The following is a 7,670-nucleotide window of genomic DNA, read 5'->3' as shown; positions in this document are numbered from 1 at the left end:
CGCAGAACGCCGGTCGGTCCCGCTTGGCTGCGTAGACCCAAACCTATATTACTCTCCGGGCCAGCTTTGACGTTCAAGGGCACCTGGTTAGTACTTGGGATACACATTTGTTTTCCTCCTTTACGCTCGCTGACAATTCTGTTTTAGTTTTCAGGGCAAGCCACCCAAGATAAATTGAAAAACACCCACAATGTCTTAATCCTGCTGTGTACACAGCTCAAAAGGCCTCGCCTAAGCCCTCACGGTTCTCCTCGGTGAGGCGTTATATAATCAAATCCAGAGAGGCTGCGTGAGGCCATGGGGCTTCTCATCTGCCTGGCTCACTCGGTGCCCTCCCTATCACTGGAGACCCACCTCACTCCACCCTTCTGGGCCTCCACCCATGGGGCCCCACCCTGCAGGGAGTGGGAAGGCTGGGAGGGACCTGGCTGGCTCCCGGCTGTAGCCAGTTCCTGGAAATTCCACCCTGAACCAAGGATGGCTGGAACCTTAAAAATAACCAGAAAGAACTGTCCTGGTGCTGTAGTTCCCAGTGCCTGGAGTCTCACTGAACTTTACCTCAGAGGACGCACCTCCCATACAAAACAGTGCAGGGGGACGGTGCCCTTCCCTTCAAGAGTAAACACAAACCAGAGAGCGTTTGCAACCTTTGCTGGGTAACATGGCTCCAGTCCAGCCCAACCCTCCTCCTCCTCCTCCTCCTCCTCCCTCTCCCTCCAGTCCCTGTTCTAAGAGATTGCCCCTCCTTAACTCCCATTTGCCTTATTTTCTCGTCTTTCACCATGGAAACCTAAGGTCATCTGTGAAGTCTGCCCCACCCCTTTTCTCCATTTCCACCACAGTCACCCGGGCTAGGTCCTCAGGCCTCCCGCTGGGGTCGGGAGCGCCGAGAAAGGGGGGAGTAAGGGGTGGGAGGGGAGGGGGGGAAGTAAGACAGCCCAGCTCCCTTGCCAGCGGTCCCTTCCTCCAGGGTGGTTAGCTGCTTGTGCCTGTTACCAACTTCCTAACCAGCCCAGGCTCCCCAAGCGGCCCTGACTCCCCCTCCCCAACGCCAAGCTTTTGTTCATTTTTGGCCCCGATGCTGGGCAACAGCGTGGTATGCCCCCTCCCCTTCCGGCTTATCTAAATCCTCCTAATTCTTCAAAGACCTGCTCAGGGCTCTCTCCACCCTACGTGGCCAGCTGACTACTGCCCACAACATCCAGGTTGGCCTCTTCTTACCTCAACAAGCTAGAAGGGTGTGTTTTCTACCCCTACCAGTGGGGTCCAGGCAGGTCCCTTCCCTGACACCTTATAGAAGGTTCTCTTGCTCAGAAGGGATACTGAAAACAAAGTTGTTTCTGTGTTAGGCCCAAGGAAGTAACAACTAAACAGGCAACCCCTCCCCACCAATAATAGTATTTAATTACAAGTGACCAAGCCTTGAGAAGCACTTCCGAAGCCATCTCCTCCTGAACACTTGAAATGTTCCTAAACAGGTTCTAAGGGGGAGGGAGGGCCCAGCCCTACAGGAAATTAATGATCAAAACTTCCTTTAAAAAGTTACTGCCCCAACCTTAGCCTGGCCTAGCCAGTCTCTGGAGTCCTTCCCACTATCATCCCTCAAACATTTTTTTCCCTTACCCACCCATGGAGGTCTTTTAAATAAGCCTAGTATCTAGGGCTCTGAAACCCTACAAGAGAATGGTAAGAGGGTAGGGGACAGGAGCCAGCTGGAGTTGATGGGTTTTTCTTGTTTTCTAAAGATTACACTTCTGCCTGGTGTCCGGGCACATGCTGGTCTTCCCAGTTCTCAGGAGGGATCCACAGAACTGCTACAACTCCGAGCCTGGGCTACACAGAGAGACCCTGCCTCAAAACCAACAGAGAGAGTGCTTTTGTTTACCAATGGGGATATGTCTGCCAGGCTGGTCACCACCACCTTCCTGACGAATGTCCTGGTCTTAACTCATCTGTGTCATTTCAAGCCTTGAGTGGGAACTGCCTTCTCATTTCACAATGAAAACACTTGGAGGGCGGGGCCTAACAACCTGCCAAGTTCACACAGCTGGAGAGTCAAGATTCGAACCCAAGTTCACCCGCTGACTTCAAGGCTGAGGACTTGGCAAACCACTCAACGCAGAGGGGGGATGACACTCTAAGCCGGTCTTCTTTGAAAAGACTGGTCCTTGTGGGAAAATGGAGTTCAGTGATAAACTTATAGTAGCCAACAGGGATGATTTTTTAACTTCCCCCCTTCTTTCCAAGCCTATCTGGACACAAGATCAAAAGCTACATTCTGAAGGCTCCCAATTAGGTTATTACTCTTGGTAGCCAATGCACCTGCAATTGGTCCATAAAACCGCCGAGAAAAATTGGCAGCTTTTACCCAAGTAAATACGGAAATCCTCACAGTAACTGTACAAAGGCGGAGGGGTCAGGTCTTCGTCCCCATTTTAGAAATGAGGAAACAGAGGGACTCGTCCACACGTGGAGCCGCAGCCAAGAACCAGAGTGCGCCTGTTGGCAGACCAGAGCTTTTCTGTGCCGCACACCCTGGGTGGAGGGAGCCATTTTTGGGTGGAATCACCTCACCCTGGGGTCACTCCCGAACCCAGAGGGTGTGGTGTGCACACTGGTCCGTGGTAAGCTGTAAGCTGTGCCACCGGGAGGTTCCAAGAGCAATTAGGATTTCAAAACGCCTTTCCAGGTTAGATCACTCACTGCAGCTCCTCTCCATCCCGTGGCATAACTCTGAATGATTGCACATAACGTGAGATTACACTAATGACTAGGTGCTCAATAAATACCTGCGAGATGAACACACGTATGGATGTCAAACTACACTTCTCATGTTAGGATAAACAAGAAGGGCAAGGACCAGGGATGAGCATGGGTCCGAGGCCAGTGAAGCCGGCATGTCTAAAACAAAATGTGAAACCTTGAAGGGGTGCGGGGAGACTAAAGTACCATGTTTTGGAGAAGCGGAGCAGAAAACTGATCTTATTAATCAAAGTATTCGGGAGTGCAAAACTTGGAAGGTTCCAGGGTAGAGAGTGCAAGCACAGGTAAAGAGTGGATGGCAGTGATTAGACTCCAACGGTAAGCAGTTCTTGGAAAGAATGGCAGAGGCCATGGAGACAAACGTAGGCTGCGCTCCAGGGTAGAGGCTGACTTCAACCATCTTCATTCCCTCTATCCTGTCCGGACATCTCTTGCATGATCCCTAAATCTTCAAAAACCGGCAACTAACCTAAGTCCCAGACTAGGCTGAACTCAGAGATATTTCTCCTGAGAGGGTGAAAGCTAGACCGGGGGTGGGGTGGGGTGGGGACTTGGGGAGGGGTTGAACTGAGTGCGCAGGCGCAGATGGCCAGGAACCTGTCTGCTTGTCAGTCGTTGCTCCATCTTCGCACCACCTCCCCTTGACAATTAGCTGGGGAAATGATAATGTATTCAGCCTGCCACACAATGGAAATGAGTTTCAAAAACCTCAAGGAACCAGTTTTGCCAAAGAACTTTGCTGAAAACACGCAGACCAAGGCACAGAACAGCTTCGTTAGTGCACTGAAGACGGCCACAGTCCACATTAGGTGTGCACACAGTTGAAGAGCATAGATACTTTTTTTTCTTTAGAAGAAAACATCTCTAGTCCTGATTCACAAAGTTTCTAACAGTGCCGTGTTTCCCTATTAACTTTCAAGGAAGGAGGTTTGGGGTGGGGGAGCAGGGCTACCTCTTTCAGACAATACTCTCCCTTATCAGGGCAGACTCTGTCTGGTTTCCTGTCTCCGAGCTCTGGCATGACTGTCTAGGATGAGAAGCAGGGTCTGGACAGCAGAGCCTGAAATGAGAACACTGTAGACCATCCTGCTCACTCTGAGGTGGCACTGAAGAGAAAAATACCTCTAGCAAACCAGTGGTGATTGCTCTAAGATTCTAGGGACTTCTCTCCCCATAACAGATAGGATCAACCACTAACTAACCACTTCAGAAATAAGTCCAATTAGTGTGTGTGTGTGTGTATGCAAGTGGGTGTAAAACCAGCATTTGGAAATAGGTGAGAACCCAGAGACAATGAAGTTAAATTAGGCATGATGAGTTATACGAAGCGACAAAACTATTGTTCTCGTGCCTAATGGATATAGAAACTCCCAAATACAACTTCCCTAACAATTTAAGACAGCATTTAAAAGCTTGCAACACTCCTGATCGAGTAGACTAGACCCTAATCAAACCCATTAGCCACCTCCCTGTCCCCACCCTAGCAGAAAGAATGATGTGGTATAAACCTCAGCAGGACTGTCTACCCAATCCAGTTGGCTTGTTACTAACTTTGTATTTCAATTTAAATAATTTATGAACTTCAGCTTAAAGGTCTCTTGTTCTCAGTGCAGCTTAATATTTCAAGTTGCTTTGTTCTAAGAAAGAAAAAAAGAAACCAAATTAAACCACTATTGAGGATTTCTAAGACTCCTATGATTTTTCAAGGAAAGTTATCATTAGCCTACTGTTTGACCCTAGTAACTTTCATAGATGAGGCAGTTGGAATATTTATTTCACTTCATATCATGTTAAATCTTCCTTTTGTAACTATTAGGAGGATGAGATATTTAAAGCAACTAGCTGTGCTCAATCCTGGCAGCTCAGGGCTGGTTTGTGTTCAGTCATCTCTTGAATAAGTCCATCTCGAACTCTGTATATCATTCCTTTAGGTCTTAAAGAAAATCCCCAAGTAAGTTTGAAAAAGACACATAAAAGTCCCCACCCCCAACTCTTTTAAAGAAATAGTTTCTCCAGAGCAGAGAGAGAGAGAGAGAGAGAGAGAGAGAGAGAGAGAAAGAAACACTACACAGTTTATCCAGACTGTTGAGGCCACAAACTAAAGATTGAAAAACTGATATTATGAGAAAGATAAGCATCCCTGTTTTCAAAACAGAAGATTACAATTTTCCAAACCATCATTCAAGAAAACCAACTGGCGTTTACCTCTCCTTTTCCTTAAGACTTTTATCTTAAAATGGGCTAGCAATCACCTCAGGATCTAGTAGTCTTTGCCCTTTAAAATACTACTCTCCTGGTTTAATATTTATCCCTAAAAGAAATAACCCTGGAATTTTTTTTTCTTGATACATGTCATGCTTTGCTTGAATAATTTTTTTTCTAGAAATTTCTCCTTCAAAACAAGCAAGAATTTGCAAGTCAGCCCAGGTGGCTAAATTCTCCATCCCTTGGTTCTACCTTGGGCAGCTGGGAGTGAAAATGAGCAAGGGTGGGCCAGAGCTTTCACATAATGCCAGATCTTTAACTCTGAGGTGTTAATCCTGATCTAAATTTCACAGCTTCAGGGCAATGTGCCTATCTCAAAACAATGGCTGTATCCATCTTCACAGGAAAACTGCAAAACAACTTCCTTTAGATTTGTCTGTATGCCCACGAAATTCCCTAACATCACAACAGTGGGATAACTTTTAAAAGGTAAAAGTATTGATTTGCCCCTATAAACTGTGGGGCAAAGGGTGTGTGTAAAAAGGTTAACTGACTTCTCATTATGACATAACACAGGCATCTTAAGCAATCACAGTGTAGAGACATGATAACTCCCTGGGTGGGGATACAAAGTTTAGGGGCAGGGACCATGGCCTGGTTTAGGCTACTGATCGACCAGAAAACAGCCTGAAACAGGAAAGAGCACACATATGCCACTTGGAATGTATGACGCAAACCCCAGCCTTGAAACAAAGAACAGGAAACAGCCCGGCCGGCAGTGCTGGAGAGAGAGCACAGAGAAACATTTAGCCAGCCCTCCCTGACCCTATATTCATGAGCAGCTGGAGTTTTTTAAGACAACAACAGGGGGGTGGAGGTGTTTGTTCTATGGGTGTGAATAATAACACCAGCTTTATACAAGGGGACCTGCCCTATTTACAAACAGGAGCTACAGCATACAGTAAACATCCCAAGTACACATGCGATTTTATCATCTTCAAGCTGCAGAGACCTTCCGAATTACCTAGTGCCAGCCTCCTTCCTGATTTCTATTGTCCCTTTCGGCCAGGTCCCAAGGGCTAGCAGTCCCGTGCCCTGACCAAATTCTACGCTGGGAAAATGATCTGATCTAGCCATGCATGGTGCATATTGAGGAAAATCTAGAGAATGCCCTGCTGTAAGAGTCCATGCTGCAACTGGGTTACCCCACAGAACCAAAGCTGGACCAAGCTAAAATCCAAGACAGACTTTGCCTAGTTAGCCACTTGAAGATCTCTTTTTCAGATGTCAAGGACATAGCTACTCCCTGGTTCTCCACATAAACCTACTGAAAGTCACCCTTTTCACCTTTTTTGGGAATGCGATTTTTTTACTCCAAAACTGATATGCAATTCATAAACTCCAGCACCAATTTTACCAGATAATCTATTAATGGCTCTTTTCCCTGAGGGATTCTAAGGCAGCAGGGGCCATCTAAAGTCCCATCCACAGTATTTTTTTTTTCTTTATACTTTGTTGGCGAAGATGGTTTAACTCAACTCAGGTTTCCATTATCAGGGACTTAAGGATTGGTGTGTAGACATAACTACAGGTTAAAAAGGGAAAAGGAGGGAAGGAGGGGGATGGCTTTGCTGTACCCATAGCAACAAGATTGGACTTTAATATAGAAACTTTGCAGGAAAGAGACAATAGCTCTCCCCACAACCATGTAGCTTTGTATTGCAGAAGGGTTTGCAACCCAAGCAGCTACTGTCACTCCTAAACTTTGATACTCTCCTTCGTTTCAGTCAAATGGTCTCTACAGAGCACCTTCACAGGACTTGGCCAGTGGCGATAGTCTGCAGCAAACCTCACTGATGAGAAAACTCATTTTCTCTAGGGAGTTTAAATTAATCAAACATCATCTTTCAGGTTTCTCTTAACAGTGTAATGTCAGCACGTCTAAGCCAAGGAATAATTCAGGGGGCTCTTTCTCCATAAACGCTAACTTATAAAACTATGAAGATGCTTGTTATACCCCTGGCATGAGGCAAGCTATCATGCAAGCAGAATTCCTTATAAAAAAGTGTTCCTCAAGTTTATGCATAAAATTCTCATTTTTATCATAACTGGCCCATGCTCACTCAACTTTGCTTAGTAACAAGATACCAAATCTAAATGAGTTCAGAATACAAATTCATACTTCCCCCCTCCCATACACCACTCTTGAGAATAAAGTATCTTCAACAATATTAGAGAAAAAAAATATGTTCTTAGAATAAAATCTCAATGACTCCGTGTAAAATAAAAATCTCAATGACTCCGTGTAAAGTGTTTATTTTGAAGAATACAAGGTGAACAATATCCAGTGTTCATTTAACTGAATTATTCAAAGGCTCATTCATAATCAACTAGTATTATTGTAAAATACTACTATTGTAAGTACTGCAGTAAAAATTTACAGGAGTGTTTCTGTTATCCGCCAAAGATACGGATATGACAATTCCAACTCGTATTTGCCACTTCCAAGCTATCCAAAGGTTTTCTGGTCCACACCACAGTCCCGTGGTCCCTACAGGGCTCCGGTTCCCTAACACCGAAGGCGCTCTGCACTGCTAGCCACGCTGCAATCCTTTGCTTCAGGCACTGCGGCAGGTTCTCTCCATGTCCCCAAAGGCTGACTCTCCAAACCTCGGTTGTTCTTTTCCTCCCTCCCTGCCTCC

General features: G+C 46.0%; 1 protein-coding gene across 1 annotated transcript in view; it reads right to left on the bottom strand.

Annotated features, from left to right (window-relative positions):
* The window catches only part of Klf3 (Kruppel like factor 3), a 32,787-nt gene that overhangs the window by 24,134 nt on the left and 983 nt on the right, over window positions 1–7,670 (bottom strand). The gene's annotated exons all lie outside the window — the stretch shown is intronic.

The sequence above is a fragment of the Mastomys coucha genome, unplaced genomic scaffold (genome assembly GCF_008632895.1).
Source record: "Mastomys coucha isolate ucsf_1 unplaced genomic scaffold, UCSF_Mcou_1 pScaffold22, whole genome shotgun sequence".
In the NCBI taxonomy this organism is placed as follows: domain Eukaryota; kingdom Metazoa; phylum Chordata; class Mammalia; order Rodentia; family Muridae; genus Mastomys; species Mastomys coucha.
This window is presented reverse-complemented; position numbering and strand designations above follow the sequence as displayed.